Source organism: Bubalus kerabau, chromosome 2 (genome assembly GCF_029407905.1).
Source record: "Bubalus kerabau isolate K-KA32 ecotype Philippines breed swamp buffalo chromosome 2, PCC_UOA_SB_1v2, whole genome shotgun sequence".
Taxonomy (NCBI): Eukaryota; Metazoa; Chordata; class Mammalia; order Artiodactyla; family Bovidae; genus Bubalus; species Bubalus kerabau.
In genome coordinates, this window is record NC_073625.1 from 26261338 (window position 1) to 26279405 (window position 18068).

At 38.4% G+C, this 18068-nt stretch overlaps 1 protein-coding gene across 2 annotated transcripts in view; it reads right to left on the reverse strand.

Annotated features, from left to right (window-relative positions):
• Positions 1-18068, reverse strand: part of FGL1 (fibrinogen like 1) — a 50769-nt gene that overhangs the window by 19802 nt on the left and 12899 nt on the right. Inside the window, exon 1 of one of the 2 annotated variants that reach the window (XM_055567293.1) lies at positions 4648-4828. The exons of the other annotated variant lie outside the window; for it this stretch is intronic. The gene's annotated coding sequence lies outside the window, so the exon portion shown is untranslated. Of the gene's footprint in view, positions 1-4647; positions 4829-18068 lie in introns of those variants that run through there. 2 annotated transcript variants of the gene reach the window in all.

Below are 18068 nucleotides of genomic sequence, written 5' to 3' on the forward strand. Positions count from 1 at the left end.
TTTTCTAAGCATCTTATTTCATCCTCAAATAATTCTCTAAGGCAAGTACTATTATCCTCATCCTACAAATGGATAGACCAGAGATGTCAGTCACTGAATACCTAATGTTCCTTCATGAAGCACAGGACTTAGGAATGGATAAGTCATAATCGTGTCATAGAAGTGAGAATGATCTTCACTGGAGGTCAAGGAGCAGGGCCTCTATACCTCTGTGCATCTTGTGTCCCTTTGCGTAACAGGCATATATGTATACAGAAAGGAAGACCATGCAGAATACAGGTTGGGGGTCATGGGCCCTCCAGGTAGGAAGCCTTTGGCTCCTGTGAAGGAACATTAGGTCAGCCTGGCAGGAGAGGAGACAGCAGCACTAACCGGAAGCAGTCCTAGAGAATCCTGGGGCCAGCAAGCGCTAACTGATCATCCGCTAGCTGCTCAGCACTGGCTCACATGCTGTGGGAAGATAACATATAGCTGCCTCATCAAGGCAATATTTGGGGGAAGAAATTAAAATAAATATTAAAATGGAAAGAAAGACAACAGAAATTTAGTATACATGAAACCATATGTAGTTAAACATAAAAACTAAATTTTTCCAGATGAACTCTCAAGACAAAATTAATTACTTCCTCCACTGTGATCTCATACTATGTTTACAGACCAATAAAGCATTCATTCATTCAGGGAACAGTGTGCGCTTGCATGCTATGTATGGTCCAGGCACTGTGCCAGGTGATGGAATTGTCATCTAGTCGGCTTTTCACATGTCTCTCTCCAACTGCTTCCCTTTGTCCATGATTTTGTTTAGGGTAGGGTTTTTGAAGGCAACACATCTTGGTAACTGAAGTATCCCAGCATCTAACTGAAATTGCGGTGACTCCAATATAAGTTAAGAGTTTCCCAAGAGGGAAAATCTTTCCCAGCGGGGAAAAATGTGATTTCCTTGGCATAAAACTGGTCTGTTCCCAGTGACATACTTCCTCCCCTGTACTTATCCTTGTCAGGGGGAAAACAACGAGCTAAGTATATTTTGAAAATATGTGTTAAGAAGGAGTTAGGGACTTTGGGTTGGATTGAACACATACATTTTTTTTTTCTTTCTCACAAAACCCCACTAGGAAAGGAGTAAAGAAAAATGGAAAAGACAGGGATTGACAAAGTGGAGGAGAAAGAGAGAGGAGAAAACACTTTGCATGCAATGTCAACAACAGGACAAAAAGCACATGGCAGAGTTCACAAAACTGCCAAAAAAGAATTATTTTAAGAAGAGATATTTGGATATATAAAATCCCCAAAGGAAAAAAAATGGAAAACTTAATACCTAAAATATTAAAAATTTGGCTCTTAATGGGCAGCTCAGCTGGTAAAGAATCCACATGCAATGTGGGAGACCTGGGTTCGATCCCTGGACTGGGAAGATTCCCTGGAGAAGGGAAAGGCTACCCACTCCAATATTCTGGCCTGGAGAATTTGATGGACTGTATAGTCTATGGAGTCCCAAAGAGTTGGACATGACTGAGTGACTTGCACTTCACCAATGGGACTAAAGCCATTATCATAGCTATCTCATGATAAATTATTAGTTTGACTTTTATTTTCAATTGGTAGTAAATATATTTATTGAGCAAAATTGCAACAGTTATGCTGCTATTTTTAGAAAATCTCATTTGTACTCTTATGGTCACTTATTATTTAATTTTAAAATTTACCATGAAGTTTAAGTAGCAAAAAGTAAAACCAAACCAAACCAAAAAAACCCTCCACATAATGGAGGTTTCTTAACGTGTAATAGTCTCTACATATAATCGTACAAAAAAAAGAAGCAAGAATAATTGTTTTATTATAAGCAAGCAAAAGAAAATAAAGACAAAAAATAGAAAATGTTCTTTTAAAACACATAAAAGAGATTTTACAAGTAGAAAGTATTATCCCATGAGGCTAGAACACACGGTCAAAATATAATTAAAGGAAGTGAGATCATCTGGTCAAATGTCATCAACATTTGAGGAAACATTTGAGGTTCAGAGAGGGAAAATAATTTGCCTAAAGAAATAAAACAGACTTACTAAGGAGATTCACATTAACTTAGAAGCTTTAAAAATGTACTACCATTTGTGAATGTGAGTCATACTGTTTTTCTGACTGAAAAGAATCAATATAGTGAATGGATTATTGATTGGGGTTTTTCCTTTTTCTTTCCAGTAGGAAAAGTAATCTCATTTTTCTTATAAAATAGCAACTAGATCTTCATTACTTTAATTCACTTCCAGCAGCTATAATATACAATATTCAGGAATCAGGAACTAAGTTATGAAAACTTTTGCCATCCTCACTTTGTTTTAATATTATCTGTTGAAAGTATTATATTTTTGTTTGGTTCATCAAATTCCCTTATATATTTGTGGGATCAAGTATTTTATTTCAGAAATGAATAAATTAGGTTAAAAAGAGAGCTTTAAAAATTGTTATTTTTTTCCCCCAAAATTGAAGTATAGTTAGAAAGCAACCTAAATGTCCATGGACAGATGGATGAATGAAGGAGATGCAGTGTCTGTGTATATATAATGGAATATTATTCAGCCATAAAATGAATGAAATAATGCCATTTGCAGCAACACAGATAAACCTGGAGATTATCACATTAAGTTGAACTGAAGTCAGACAGAGAGAAACAAATATCATATGATATCACTTATATGTGGAATCTAAAAAAAATGACACAAATGAATTTATTTACCGAACAGAAACAGACTCACAGACATAGAACACTTATGGTTACCAATAGGGAAAGGGGCAGGGACATTAGGAGCTAGGGGTTAACGTATACACAACACAATATATATAAAATAGGTAAACAACAAGTACCTAATATATAGCACAGGGAACTATGTTGCTATTTAGTCACCAAGCTGTGTCCGACTCTGCACCCTCATGGACTGTAGCCTGCCAGGCTCCTCTGTCCATGGAATTTCCCAGGCAAGAATATTGGGAGTGGGCTGCCATTTCCTTCTCCAGGGGATCTTTCGGACCCAGAGATTGAATCCATACCTCAGGCGTCTCCTGCATTGGCAGGTGAATTCTTTATCACTGAACCACTTGGGAAGTCACAGGGAACCGTACCACTTTGCTATACACTTGAAGGTACCATTAACTATACTTCAATAAAAAAAAATTATGTTCTTAAATCTGTATCTGAATCTGGATCTTGTGCAAGTAAAAGTGTGTGTTAAAAGTGCTCTGGGAGATACTGGGAAATTATTTAACATATATACAGATTGCAATGTATTAGATTTTGTAGAAAATAAAGGGCTGATGAAAAGCTTTGGCAGGTTTCTCTTGGTCTCCTGAAATCTCCAACTCATTGCCAGTAAAATAGTCAAATCTGATCTTTCCCAGAGAAAGGAGGCAGCCCCTAGTCTAGCAGATCTTTAAACAATAAGGCATTTCAAAATGCTATATATATTTTAACAGTCATTACATTACTTTTATCATCTTTAGAATAATTCCTGAGACTATCTTAAGACCTCTAAAATTCCCTAGTGCCTCCATTAGTAACCCCACCCATATTTTACAATATTGAAGAAATATTTAGGTATAAGAAACTTGCTTTGAAATTCTCATCTCCATCATTCATTATAGTAACCATTACTGTTTTGCAAATCTGGCTTGTGGTGAAGCTATCAGATTATTCACTCCTCATTATACAATTAGTTGTATTTACTTTACAATGCTTTTGCTTTGGCTGTCTCAAAACTTTAAATTATTGTAAAATTGAAATAGTTTAAAATGGTGGTCCTTTGATGTACTGTATTATTTGATACAAATTGTTCAAAGTGTTAAGTCTAATTTCTTCCCAATAAACATTTTTAAGTTAATTAATTATAATAAATTAAAATTAAAGGCAAAATATTAACTTTAGGGTTATAAAGTTTTATAGCTAACATGTAAGTCTTAAAAACACAATCACCAAACAAATATACATTACTAGCATGTAAAATTTCAAAAATGGTATGTTTTAAGTGAGCTATTATGAAAGGATACAAGATAGAAGAAATTAAAAATAAGAAAAAGTTATTGAAGGAAGCATATTTAATCAGTTGGCATTCTCAGAAGGCAGTGCTCACACATATTAATGTATCTCATATTAATATAAAACAGTTAAACAATTACCCATTAACATAGACTTAGAGACTCCCTTTGGGTTATTTTCCTGTAATTTTTCCCCCCTCTTTTTTCTGGTAATGGAATATAACAGTACTTTTGTTATTTATCTCAAGAGTGTATACTCAATGAAAGCCTTAAAAAGCCAAGTAAGTTTGATTTCCAAAAGACAGAAATAAAGAGCAACATATCTGGAGTTTTTACTTCTGAGGTAAAAATTATAACATGGTCCATTTTGTTTTCTATTTTGTATTTAAAGTTGCAATCTTTTTATTTACGTCAAGTTCTCATCTAATTCATTCAAAATGTATCAGGAATGGAAAAGAGATGTAATTCTAATCTCTTTTCCAAGCCGCAGAAGCGGACATCTATCTAATCAACATCTTTCTCAAGAGCCAACAGTTCTTTCTTGAGTTGTGTTTTAATATTGTACCTATGAAACAAACTAGCATTATTATAATTATGTCAAAGTGCTGAGAAGTTAAATACCTTGCCTAAAGTCAGAAATGAGTCAGAGACACGGCTTAGGCGAGGTCCAGTTGCTCTGCCTTCCAGGCTCCTCTATCTGCACTCAGACTTTGTAATTGCTTCTCCACTATTTGATTAGAAAAACGGACAATGTTGATTCTGGCTTCAGTCCAGAAATAAATAGATGAGGAAATCAGTTTAACTGGAAGGAAAACTAAAAAAGGAGATTCAAGGACAAATTCTAATACTCTGATATTTTTCTTTTTTTCCCTATTTGTATGAATTTTTATGAAAGATCCAATAATATATCTTTATAAAAATATATCTCTGATTTTTTAACCTTTTACTATTGTGCTCATCCAGAAAATTTTTGTACTTTGACTAATTTCAGTAATGCTCACTTTAAGATTAAGTAAAACCAAAGTGCAGTGGAAGCTTTGCTCTATTGTATTAATGATGATAAAATTTTACCTATAAAAGATATGGATTAAATGTCATTTCAATTACCATATGGAGAGAGCCAGATTTTTCTTACAGAAAAAAGTGGCAATATTTGCCAAGATTAAACAGTTTATTTGATCTTTAAAATATACAAAAATATTCCCTGAGGGGCAAAATTGTGAAATTTATCTGTAAGCATCAGTTATCCTCTGAATGAGCTGTTCCTTTTGTTTCAAATTGTAGAGGAGTTTTGAATGTGTAAGATGTTAGCTTCATTATTCATATTGTGTAACAGTTTCAGACTGGAAACCCAGGTTCATTTCTATTTTAATTCTGTTGTAACTCACACAGTCCTTTGCTGTTTGTTCTTTGATCACTATTTATTAACTCAGATTCCAGTAAAAAGTTGTTTCTTTGCTGTTCTTTTCTGAACTCAAGTATTACTGGTGTTCAGCCTTCCCGTTAAGCATTGTCACATTATTCCCTGAGAAGTTTTCCAGTTTATTAAGGAAAAGGTAATCCTGCTGATTTATTGGAAAGAAAAAGTCAATTAGGTTGGAGTGGTTTACACCCACAGGAGAAGTGGAGATTATATATTCATAATAACAAATTCAAGCTGCTGCAGTTAAATTTTAAAAACAAAGGTATGGGATTATTTGGCTGATTTGATAATTACCTCTGGTAAAATGCAAAATTTTGAAGTAAAAATGTATTTTTTTTTTTAATCCTTGTATCCCTTTTGACTCTTCCCTGTTCAAGCATTTAATGAGCCCTGTGCCTACTTCCTCAGAGGAGGGACAATCATTGGGGTAACAGTAGCTATCATGTGTGGCACAATTATGTACCAGACATGGTAAAAAATGAACTCATTCAGACCCAACAACCCTATCATCAGGAATTGCTATCTTCATTTCACAGATGAGGAAACTGAGGCACAGAGGTTTAAAGAACTAGCCCAAGGTCACATTTAGCAAGAGGGAGAGCTAGGATTCAAAGGAAGACTGGCTCAGAATCTGTGCCCTTTACCATTAAAGATGGTCAGTGCTGTCTGTCAAGGACCTCTCCAGCCCTATGCCTCAAGAGAAACCTGGAGAAAGCAAATTAGACACAGGGACAGAAAAAAAAGTAAAAGTGAAAGTCACTCAGTTGTGTCCGACTCTTACAACCCTATGGACTGTAGCCCTCCAGGCTCCTCTGTCCATGGAATTCTCCAGGTGAGAATACTGGAGTGGGTTGCCATTCCCATCTCCAGCGGATCTTTCTGACCCAGGGATCGAACCTGGGTCTCCTGCATTGCAGGCAGATTATTTACCTTCTGAGCCACCAGGGAAGCCCCCAAGGGCAGAATTTAGGGGGAATGTCTCGTGAAGGCATGCCAGAACCTGAACCTCCTGGGAGGAATACTATCGCTGTAGTTCCCGGATGCACTGTCATAGCATAGTGGAGGAACTGTCGTCAGGAAAGCTCAGATTTGTGACCTTGCACAGCTGTACCAAAGCGCTGAAGTGAGAATGAGACCTGAGCTCACTGGCTGACAGAAGTGTGAGAAAACAATGATAAAGAGGAGCCGGTGGGATCCAGTTTTTGAGGGGATGGGCCAGAAACAGAGTGGTTGGGATGCATACTCTAAGGTGCAGCTGCTTCCCGCTGCCCACCTGCCCCGCTTTCTTTTTTTGTTAAAATTTGAAGTATAGTTGCTGTACAATATTATATAATACAAGCGTACATACAGTGATTTGCCATTTTTAAAGGTTATACTTCAATGATTGTTATTATAAAATATCGGCTACACAGAGTCACGTAATAAAGAACAAATTTATAGTCATCAAGGGGGAAGGGAGGAGTGGGATGAACTGGGAGAATGGGATTGATACATACATACTATTGATACTATGTGTAGATAACTAACGAGAACCTACTGTACAACACAGGGAACTCTACTCAATGCTGTGGTGACCTTAAATGGAAGGAAATCCAAAAAAGAGGTGATTTATGTTTAGGTATAGCTAAGTTACTTTGCTGTACAGCAGAAACACAACATTGTAAAGCAACTAGATTCCAATTAAAAAATAAAATATTGGCTATATTCCCCCATGTTGTACAATAAGTCCTTTTAGTTTATTTTATATGTACTAGTCATACCTCTTACTCCCCTACCCCTCTTTTTTCCCCTCCCTGCTTCTCTCTCCTCACTGGTAACCACTAATTTATTCGTTATATCTGCAGGTCTGCTTCTTTCTTGTTATATTCACTAGTTTGTGTATTTTTTAGATTCCCCATATCATACAGTATTTGTCTTTCTCTGTCTTTTTTCACTTAGCATACAGGGCACAGCTTCTTAAAGGGACTTTACTGAGCAGAATAGTGAGATCATTAGACTTACACCTTCAATCAGCTTGTCTAGAAATTGCATTTTACAAATTTACCCTGAGTGATTATTTTCTGGAAAATGGACTCACGGATACCAGTTTCTTAAAGGATAAATAAAACAAAAGTAACCATATTAATTTAGAAAAAGAGAAGTGCTTGGTAAGATAACCTGTTTAGGAATTTACAGAGATTTCCTCATGGTGGACAGATATTCAGTTCAGTCAGTTCAGTTGCTCAGTTGTGTCTGACTCTGCAACCCCATGAACCGCAGCACGCCAGGCCTCCCTGTCCATCACCATCTCCCGGAGTTCACTCAAACTCATGTTCATTGAGTCGGTGATGCCATCCAACCATCTTATCCTCTGTCATCCCCTTCTCCTCCTGCCCCCAATCCCTCCCAGCATCAGAGTCTTTTCAAATGAGTCAGTTCTTCGCATCAGGTGGCCAAAGTATTGGAGTTTCAGCTTCAGCATCAGATAGATATTACCCAAAAGCAAATCAAGCAAAAGGAATTTTGATGAACAAAGAACTTGAATAAAGTGCATTGGACTTAGAGGCTTTTTTTTTTTTCTTTCCCCAAAGTAAAGTAATTAGATGTAATTTTCCTCTCTGACCGAAGAATATTTCCACTGGATGACAGGTATAGTTGCACCAAGATTAATCAGGTCACTCTGGCTCCCAGACAAGATTAGATGAGCACTGACAAATTCTTTCCTTCTCCTTTTGGATTTCCCTGGTGGCTCAGATGGTAAAGCATGTGCCTACAATGCAGGAGACCTGGGTTCGATCTCTGGGTCAGGAAGATCCTCTAGAGAAGGAAATGGCAACCCACTCCATTACTCTTGCCTGGAAAACGGAGGAGCGTGGTAGGCTACAGCCCATGGGGTCACAAAGAGTCGGACATGACTGAACAACTTCACTTTCACTTTTCTCCTTTTGGAAGACCATAGTCAGAGAACTCTCTCAATTAATACCTCACTTATAGCACAACTATCATCCAAACCCTCTGGACTCTGTATTGTGTCTGCCCCTTACTTGATACCTAACCCAGTCCCAGGAGGAAAGTCAAGTTCCAGGTCTCCCCATCTTTAGTGGCTCCTGCCTGCAGCAGTGAACATGTCTGTTCTCATCCCCATCATGAACTAAACTCAGACAACTGTCATATATCCTTTAGTGTATTCTACCAGCATACATTCCTGATGGTCACACTTTCCAACCTTAACCGCCAATAAAGGGGGAGACACCTGGTATGGGACTTATAAAATCCTTTGCTCTAAATACAGTGAGTGCACAATTGCACTCATCTCACATGCTAGGAAAGTAATGCTCAAAATTCTCCAAGCCAGGCTTCAGCAATACATGAACCATGAACTTCCAGATGTTCAAGCTGGTTTTAGAAAAGGCAGAGGAACCAGAGGTCAAATTGCCAACATCCGCTGGATCATCGAAAAAGCAAGAGAGTTCCAGAAAAACATCTATTTCTGCTTTCTTGACTATGTCAAAGCCTTTGACTGTGTGGATCACAACAAAATGTGGAAAATTCTTAAAGACATGGGAATACTGACCTGCCTCTTGAGAAATCTGTAATGCAGGTCAGGAAGCAACAGTTAGAACTGGACATGGAACAACAGACTGGTTCCAAATAGGGAAAGGAGTACATCAAGGCTGTATAATGTCACCCTGCTTATTTAACTTCCCTGGTGGCTCAGATGGTAAAGCGTCTGCCTACAATGCAGGAGACCCAGGTTCGATCCTTGGGTCTGGAAGATCCCCTGGAGAAGGAAATGGCAACCCACTCCAGTATTCTTGTCTTGAAAATCCCATGGACGGAGAAGCCTGGTTGGCTACTGTCCATGGGGTCTCAAAGAGTCAGACACGACTGAGCAACTTCACTATTTATCACTATGCAGAGTACATCATGAGAAACGGTGGGCTGGATAAAGCACAAGCTGGCATCAAGACTGCATATCAATAACCTCAGATGTGCAGATGACATCACCCTTATGGCAGAAAGTGAAGAAGAACTAAAGAGCCTCTTGATGAAAGTGAAAGAGGAGAGTGAAAAAGTTGGCTTAAAACTCAACATTCAGAAAACTAAAATAATGGAATCTGATCCCAACACTTCATGGCAAATAGATGGGGAAACAGTGGAAACAGTGGCTGACTTTATTTTTTGGGGCTCCAAAATCACTGCAGATGGTGACTGCTGTCATGAAATTAAGATGCTTGCTCCTTGGAAGAAAAGTTATGACCAACCTAGACAGCATATTAAAAAGCAGAGACATTACTTTGCTGACAAAGGTCTGTCTAGTCAAAGCTATGGTTTTTCCAGTATCATGTATGGATGTGAGAGTTGGAGTATAAAGAAAGCTGAGAGTCAATGAATTGATGCTTTTGAACTGTGGTGTTGGAGAAGACTCTTAAGAGTCCCTTAGACTGCAAGGAGATTCAACCAGTCCATCCTAAAGGAAATCAGTCCTGAATATTCATTGGAAGGACTGATGCTGAAGCTGAAACTCCAATACTTTGGCCACTTGATGCGAAGAACTCACTCATGTGAAAAGACCCTGATGCTGGGAAAGATTGAAGGCGGGAGGAGAAGGGGACGACAGAGCATGAGATGGTTGGATGGCATCAATGACTCAATGGACATGAGTTTGAGTAAAGTCCAGGAGTTGGTGATGGACAGGGAGGCCTGGCATGCTGTGGTCCATGGGGTCACAAAGAGTTGGACGCGACTGAGCAACTGAACTGAACTGAATACAGTGAGCACATTTTCAACTTAAAAATATAACTTTTATAAAAAATATTTAGAATGGAACATACTTTAAATATCAAGGAAAAGATTATCAAGGCTAATCTTCATTTCAGGCAACTAACAGGGCCCCTCAGGTGGAGATAATAAAACTCCTAAATATATAAACTTTCTAAAATGTTGGTTTAGATATCATTTCATATAGAGTCCTGACAGGATATAAAACATTCTCATGTAGTGTAAGTCTGAGAAATTACTATGGAAAAGTATTTTTAAAATTAGTAAAACTAAACCAAAATCTTACTAGTGAATCACCCTACCTATTCCTGTTGTCTATGTAACTAGTAAAGTTTAAATTAATAGATACTCAAAAATGGGTCCTGAATTAATTAATCCATGTCATGTCAATATGAATGGTATGGTCAAGGGAATAAAGTCATTTTCCTGAAGACTGAGAGAACTACATTGATTTCCAAGCTCTGTCATGGCTCATTATATGCTCTTGAGCAAGTCACTGCTCCTCTCTGAATGTTAGTCTTCTCATCTATGAAAACAGCTATTGGATCTAATAACCCTTATGACCCACTCCCACTTTTAAATTACTTTTTGCTTATTTATTATTATCTCCAAGAAATCTCCCTAGAACAGGCTATAAAGAAAGAAAGATAGCACTAAGTCATGTCCAAGTCTTGCGACCCTATGAACTGTAGCCTGCCAGAGTCCTCTATCCATCAGATTGTCAAGGCAAGAATACTGGAGTGAGTTGCCATTTCCTTATCCAGGGGATCTTCCCAACACAGGGATTGAATCCAGGTCTCCAGCATTGCAGGCAGATTCTTTACCAACTGAGCTACACAGGAAGCCCAGAACATGCTATGAAAAAGGACTGAAGTTTTATATCAAAGTTAAGAAAGTTCATGGATAGCAAGGCAACACTAATAAGTATGTGCAATGGATGAGTCAACTAGGTTGGAACTGAGACTTGGGGTACAGAGTCCCATGGAATTAAGAATCCCCTTCATAGCTCCTCTGGGACTAAAAGCAGAAAATCACAAAACTGCTGAATTATCCAGTTGGGAAACCCATATTATCTAAAAAAAGTCTAGTCATTTTGCTCTGTTTCTGGCCAACTCCTGGAGTTAAAGGGCCATGGTGGTCTTGAAATGCTGCTGTTACCACCAAATTTCAAAATGTAAGTTGTGGTGGTAGGAAAAAGTCACTTTCTCCTTCCCTAACCTAATCTAGACTTGGACACAAGCCTCTCCTCTGAAACCCCAACAAAAGCATTTAATAGGCTGTGATTTTTGCAAAACTTCTGAAACTCATGGGATAATGGAAGGAAATTACAATGCAGAGAAGGAAAATGTTAAGCAGCAGTATTAGCTATGACTATTCTCTTCTCTACAGAGAATAGAGGGCCCCCTGGGCCACCTCTTCCCTTATCCATGGACCCACACTACTGACATATTGAAGGAATTACATAACCCCCCATGCAGAGAATGTCCTTGATCATACCCTACCTTAATTCCTCTCTTGGTTTATAAGAGGGGAAGAAACTTCTATGTCCCCAGCCAATAAAGTACTAACTACTAGGGATTCTTTACCTACTATTAAGACAAATTTATAGATGATGCAGAAAAATTTTGCTTTTTTCCATAAAGTTTCCATTTCAGAATATAGTCTGCACTGTACTTTTGTATAATAAAAGCTTATTAAAGTATCACTTACCAAGAAAAAGAAAAGCTTTCTCCAAAGATAAGTACAGCTCTGTTTCTAGCTAAACAAAAAATTGTTACCAAAATCTTGTTAAATATGGTGGATTGATTACATATTTTAATATGTGTTTTCTCCTCAAATCTCTTTAAAATGACAGCAATGAAATAAAAAAATATAAACCTACAATGTCAAAAAAGGGCTTCCCTAGTGTCTCAGTGGTAAAGAATCCGCCTGCCAATGTAGGAGACACGAGTTCATTCCCTGGGTCAGGAAGACCCTCTGTAGAAGGAAATGACAACTCACTCCAGTATCTTTGCCTGGGAAAGCCCATGGACAGAGAAGCCTGGTGGGCTATGGTCCATGGGGTCGCAGGGTCGGACATGACTCAGCAACTAAACAACAAGAACAATGTCAAAGCAAACAGGAATGACATGTGAAGGAATAAGAGATTACAACAACTTATTGGAAGAGATTTTAGAGGAAACACAAAATTTGAGAGTGACTGTCAAGGATGAAAATAAGGGGATTGGTGAAAAAATATATAAAGTGTAGTTGGACCTGATTGCCTCTTCCCTACCCCATGTAACTGCTACCCTCTTTATACATATACTACCTACCACTTGCCCAATTTTTACTCCTAAAAGAATTTGATTTGGAATTTATTTTCATTTGGGAGTAGCAAGAACATTGAAAGGCAGGAGTTACAAACAGAGAAAGTTAAAGTATGTATAGAAAAAATACAACCAGGCACCTCTTTCTATTAGCACAAAGCAGAAAGAGCTTAAATAAATTAAATACGTCAAAGTCAAACTTCACTGAGTGCATTAGAATATATATTCAAGGAATCCTGCCAAAAAGCAGAATAAGAATACAAGGGAAGTCAAATAGGAGAGAAAAGATAAGAAAATTAGAGATATAGTTTAGGAAGTCAATTAGATACCTAACAGAACTTTCAAAGAGGTGACAGGCCCCAATGGAGAGTGAATTATCAAAGAAACAATACAACTCCCAGGACTGAAGGAGAGGAACCCAGTAAGCTCCTCTGCCCAGGGGATTTCCCAGGAAGAATATAGGGGTAGGTTGCCATTTCCTCCTCCAGGTGACCTTCCCAACCCAGAGACCCAACTGGTGTCTCCTGCATGACAGGTAGATCCTTTGCCATTGAGCCACCAGGGATGGCTCAGTGAAGGAGATGGAGATGAGTCTATTTACTTGCCAGCACAAGGCTTTCCTGGTGGCTCAGTGGTAAAGAACCAGCCTGCCAGTGCAGGAGATGTGGGTTTGATCCTTGGTCTGGTAAGATCCCCTGGAGAAGGAAATGGCAAACCACTCCAGTATTTTTTTTTAAGTTTTGGCTATACCGGGTCTTTGCTGCTTTTGCGTGGGTCTTCTCTGGTTACAGCAAGCAGCAGCCACTCTTTGTTGTGGTGCTTGGGTTTCTCATTGCAGTGGTTTCTCTTGTGAAGCACAGGCTCTAGACTCTTGAGCTACAGTAGTTGAGGCACACAGGATTAGTTGCTCTGCGGCATGTGGAACCTTCCTGGACTAGGGATCGAACCCATGTCCCCTGCACTGGCAGGCGGATTCTTATCCACTCTGCCACCAGGGAAGTCCCCACTACAGTATTCTTGCCTGGGAAATCCCATGGACAGAGGACCCTGGGGAGCTATAGTCCATGGGGTCACAAAGAGTCAGACAGGACTTAGAGACTAAACAACAACAACAACAAAGAATTTATAAAACAAGACAAAAAACACCCACCTCTTGGGAAAATCATGATAAAATTTTGAATAGCAGTGTTAGTGAAAAATTGCAAAAAGCTTTCAGAAGTGAAATCACATAAAAAAGTATGGAGACTCAGAATGACATCTTGCTTCTCCACAGAAAAACTGCCTTAAAAATTCTGAGGGAATTTATATTGCCCAAATTGGGACTCTCCACTGCCAAGCTAGCAATCACGTGTGACGTGTGAATAAAGCCATTTCAGACGTGCAAGAACTAAAAAAAAAAAAAAATAATAATAACAAATAAAACAAATAAACTGCCTTAATGTAGCCTTTCTGAGAAAGTCTGACAAATATGATCCAGAAAAAAGGGTGAATGAAGATTGATAAAGAAAAAGACAAAGAAAAGGAACCAAGAAAAAGGGTTGGGGTGGGAGGAGGGGTTGGGGTTGGGGTTGGTGTCAACTTATCTAGACTAAGGTCTTCCCTGTAGCTCAAATGATAAAGAATCTGCCTGCAATGCAAGAGACCCAAGTTCGATACCTGGGTCGGGAAGATTCCTCTGGAGAAGGGAATGGCAATCGACTCCAGTATTCTTGCCTGGAGAATCCCAGGGACAGAGAATCCTGGCGGGCTACAGTCCCTGGGATCCCAAACAGTCGGACTGGACTAACACTACGATGTAGACTGAACTCCATTTCCCAGAAATCCCTACCCTTCACCACAGCTGAGATTCCCGCTGAGAGGCTTACAGGGCAGGCAGGCTTTGTAGCCGTCTCCTGCTGTTGCCTGTCTGTGGGCTCATCTCATAGGCCTGAGGCCTCTGCCGGAGTTGCAGCTGCCCTGGCTTCCTCTGGATTCTCAGCACGTGACAGAGGGTTCCGCTTCTCCGGGACACCCACAACACCAAGGTCAGAGGCAACTAGAGCTGGCACAGCTTTCAGTCCGTCCTCATGGGCTCCGGCTCCTGCTTCCCGGAGGGCCATCTACCCTTCCCACTTTACCCTCATCCTTCGAACTCATCCACCATCTTATGTCAAGAAAAGGGCCTTTGTGAGATCCACAGTAGCCTAAGGTTCACCCCTTATGTATCATAGAGGCTCTGCTTCTCTGAGTGAACTCTGTTATGTACAGGATCTGAAACAGAAAGACTGAATGCCAGAGAAGGAATTTTCCGAATGCACTGTTGTTTGCTGGAGGACTCCCGGCCAGAGCCCTCAGTTCTGCTCAAATCTGGACTGCTGGTCCTGTTGGTCTGCTACATGAAGCCTGGAAAAAGTTCTCTTAACAGACGTTTGACAGATGTCCCCAAATGTAGAGCTTCAGGTCCCACAAAACCTTTATCCTCCTCTGCTTCCCTGTTAAGATACAAAATGAAATGCTTATTCATTTCTCTTCTTTCCAGAGGTTGCTCACCTATCTGAAATTTTTTTCCTCTGGTATCAGATCAATTCAAAATTTGTTGCTTAACAGGGCAAAGTGCAAAAGATGTTTCTTAATTTATTTTCCCAGTGAAGAATAAAAAGAGCTCTGGCCAAGGAATGTTTTTCTTACAATGTGTATGCAAGGACTTCAGAATTGCATATATTTTATGCTTCTGAACAATAATATCTTTCCTTAAAGAGAAAGCTTCCCATAAGTTCATGTCATTAAAAAAAAAACTGTAATCAAATAAATATTAAATTCTAACATATTTTAAAACATATTTTTTACATTAAATACATGAAGATGAAATTCAGCCATATTGTGTAAAAAATACGTGGAGAAAAAAGAAAACAAGAGCTCATATTAAGTAAAACCACATTTTAAAATACAATTTTACACCCAAGGAAGGTGGGTGGTAACACAAGTGTCTGCTTTCACTACACTCCTCAGTACAACTTCTCTGCTTTCTTTGATAAATTTGCTATAAATCTTTTTCGTTCAGGTACCTAAATCTGATTTCTATGTGTGCTTTCCCCTGCCCAGTTTTTAGATTCTTAAAATATCATCTCTCCTAAAACATCACCCAACTAATTTGAAAACACATGATGACCACATTTATGACCACATCTAAAATTAGAATTCCCAGAATTATTAGCTATCCTGACAAAATTTCTGGACACGAGCAGAAAATTTAAAATAATAAAAATTTTTTTTTGCAATTGTCATAAGTGTATTTGCACATTTGAATTTAAAAGTTGCCCTTATTTTTCATTCAGCTTTTAATGATTTTTATTTTTTAGAAAAAACTGACAGTCTAAATATAATGCTCTGAGATACGGTTCTTACTTTCACTTCAAAATAGCTACACAATCTGAGAAAAAGTTTTATTGTGCACAATTACACACATATTCTGATTCGCTGGTTAGCCCACAGATGGCTCATTACAAGGAATTAATTTTTCTGCATGTGCATTTAAGATCAGAAACTGGTGTATTAAACTTTACATTTAAAAATTTTACATTGACATGTGAATGACTTTACCAACAACTAAGACTAATTCAAAAATAAAGGACAGGTGCCTACACATGTGCATGACCAAGAGTATACACTGAAGTGATTCTCTAAGACTAAAGTGTTTTCTTGTGTCCTCCTTAGAGATATTGAAGGAAAATTCTAGAACTTTTAGACTAGATCTTTTGTCCCTACCTCTAGTAATCAAATATTATGAAATATCAAAGCCCAATCTCAAGAGTAATTCATTTACACTGTTTTTTGTTTTGTTTGTGCTTGTAAAGCTAAAAAAAATAATTTATCTAGTCATTGTGAGTAAAAAAAGCAATTTAATTTATTGGAGGGATACTAAGGTAAGTAACAGAATCAATAACATGCTGCCACAAAAATGCTGAGAAAGGCAGAATGTGTACTGCACCAAAACCCTCAGCAGGAGGTGTGGTGGGATTGACTCTGTTGTGTGCACCCTTTGTTGTTGTTGTCTAGTTGCTAAGTTGTGTTCGACTCTCTGGGACCCCATGGACCGTAACCTGCCAGCCTCCTCTGTCCCGGGGATTTCCCAGGCAAGACTACTAGAGTGGGTTGCCGTTTCCTCCTCCAGGGGATCTTCCCTACCCAGGGATTGAATCCAAGTTTCTTGAGTCTCCTGTATTGGCAGGCAGATTCTTTACCACTATATGCGTATATATGTATAAATAATATATTCCAGTCTCTTTTCGTTTATTTGCCTATTATAATATTCCAATAATCCCTCTGTAGCCTCTATGAGTGAAATAAGACTTCCCTGGCCACCTGCCCTTCCCCTGAGCCCATCCACCTAGGCTAGATGTCTTCCTGTGTTTCCTCTCTTACATCACACGTCACTATATCGTGTACTAGAATTTCTCTTGTCATTAAAGAGTGATCATGGAGTTTTTTCTTGCTTCTCTATCCACAGCACCTAGTATATATATATCATATAATAGAGGCTCAAAAATATTTATTGTTCATGGAACAATCCGCTATGTGTAATAGTATAGAATAAAAGATTCAAACTTGGTAACTTAAATGAAGTACTCACTACTGGGCCTATACACAGACGACATAAATTTTAGTTTCTTATTGTTTTGAAACAGGAATAAGCCTATTGACTTTAATCTATAGAGAGTGAGGAAGCAATATATACACACAGACAATTAAAAGTTTCATGTGCTAAGTCACTTCAGTCATATCTGACTCTTTGTGACCCCATGGACTGTAGCCCACCAGGCTCCTCTGACCATGAGATTCTTCAGGCAAGAATACTGGAGTGGGTTGCCGTGCCCTCCTCCAAGAGATTTTCCTGATCCAGGGATCAAACTCATGTCTCCTGCAGCTCCTACGTTTGGATTTTTTTTACTGCTGAGCCACTGAGGAAGCCCTAACAGTTTCATACATATTGCTAATTTAGAAGGAGAAGGAAGAAAGTGATATTTAAAAATATAGAATTATTTGTGAGATGGGGAAGAGGTGAATCTGGAGACATAATTTTCTAACAATGCCAAACTCACACGTCAAGCAGAATGAGAATTTTATATTCCAATAAAGAAAGGTAACAGAAGCTTCTGCTTTGATCTATAATGGAAGTACTTGTAGCAGAACAAAATTGTTACCAAGAAAAACTTGAGCACTTAGGAAAATAAAAAAGACTATCTGTATGAAAGCATCAGGGAGTCACTAAAGCAGTTAGGGCTTAAGGGGCCAGACTGTAAAGAGAAGAAAGCTGCCCACAGTCAAAATACAATAAATGTAAGTTATTCTTGTTTTTTTTTTTTTAAAAAGCGTAAACAGTTGAAAGCAAAAAATACACACAGGAAAAGTGCACAAATCATTAGTATATAGTTCAGAGAACTTTCTCAAACTACTTTTTCTGTAGTGTAGACATTCTGGTGATTGATTTTTCCATTTATTTACATCTGAAAATATTTTTGCCTTAGTTTCTGAAAGGTATTTTGCTGCATATAGCATTCTCACTTGCATTA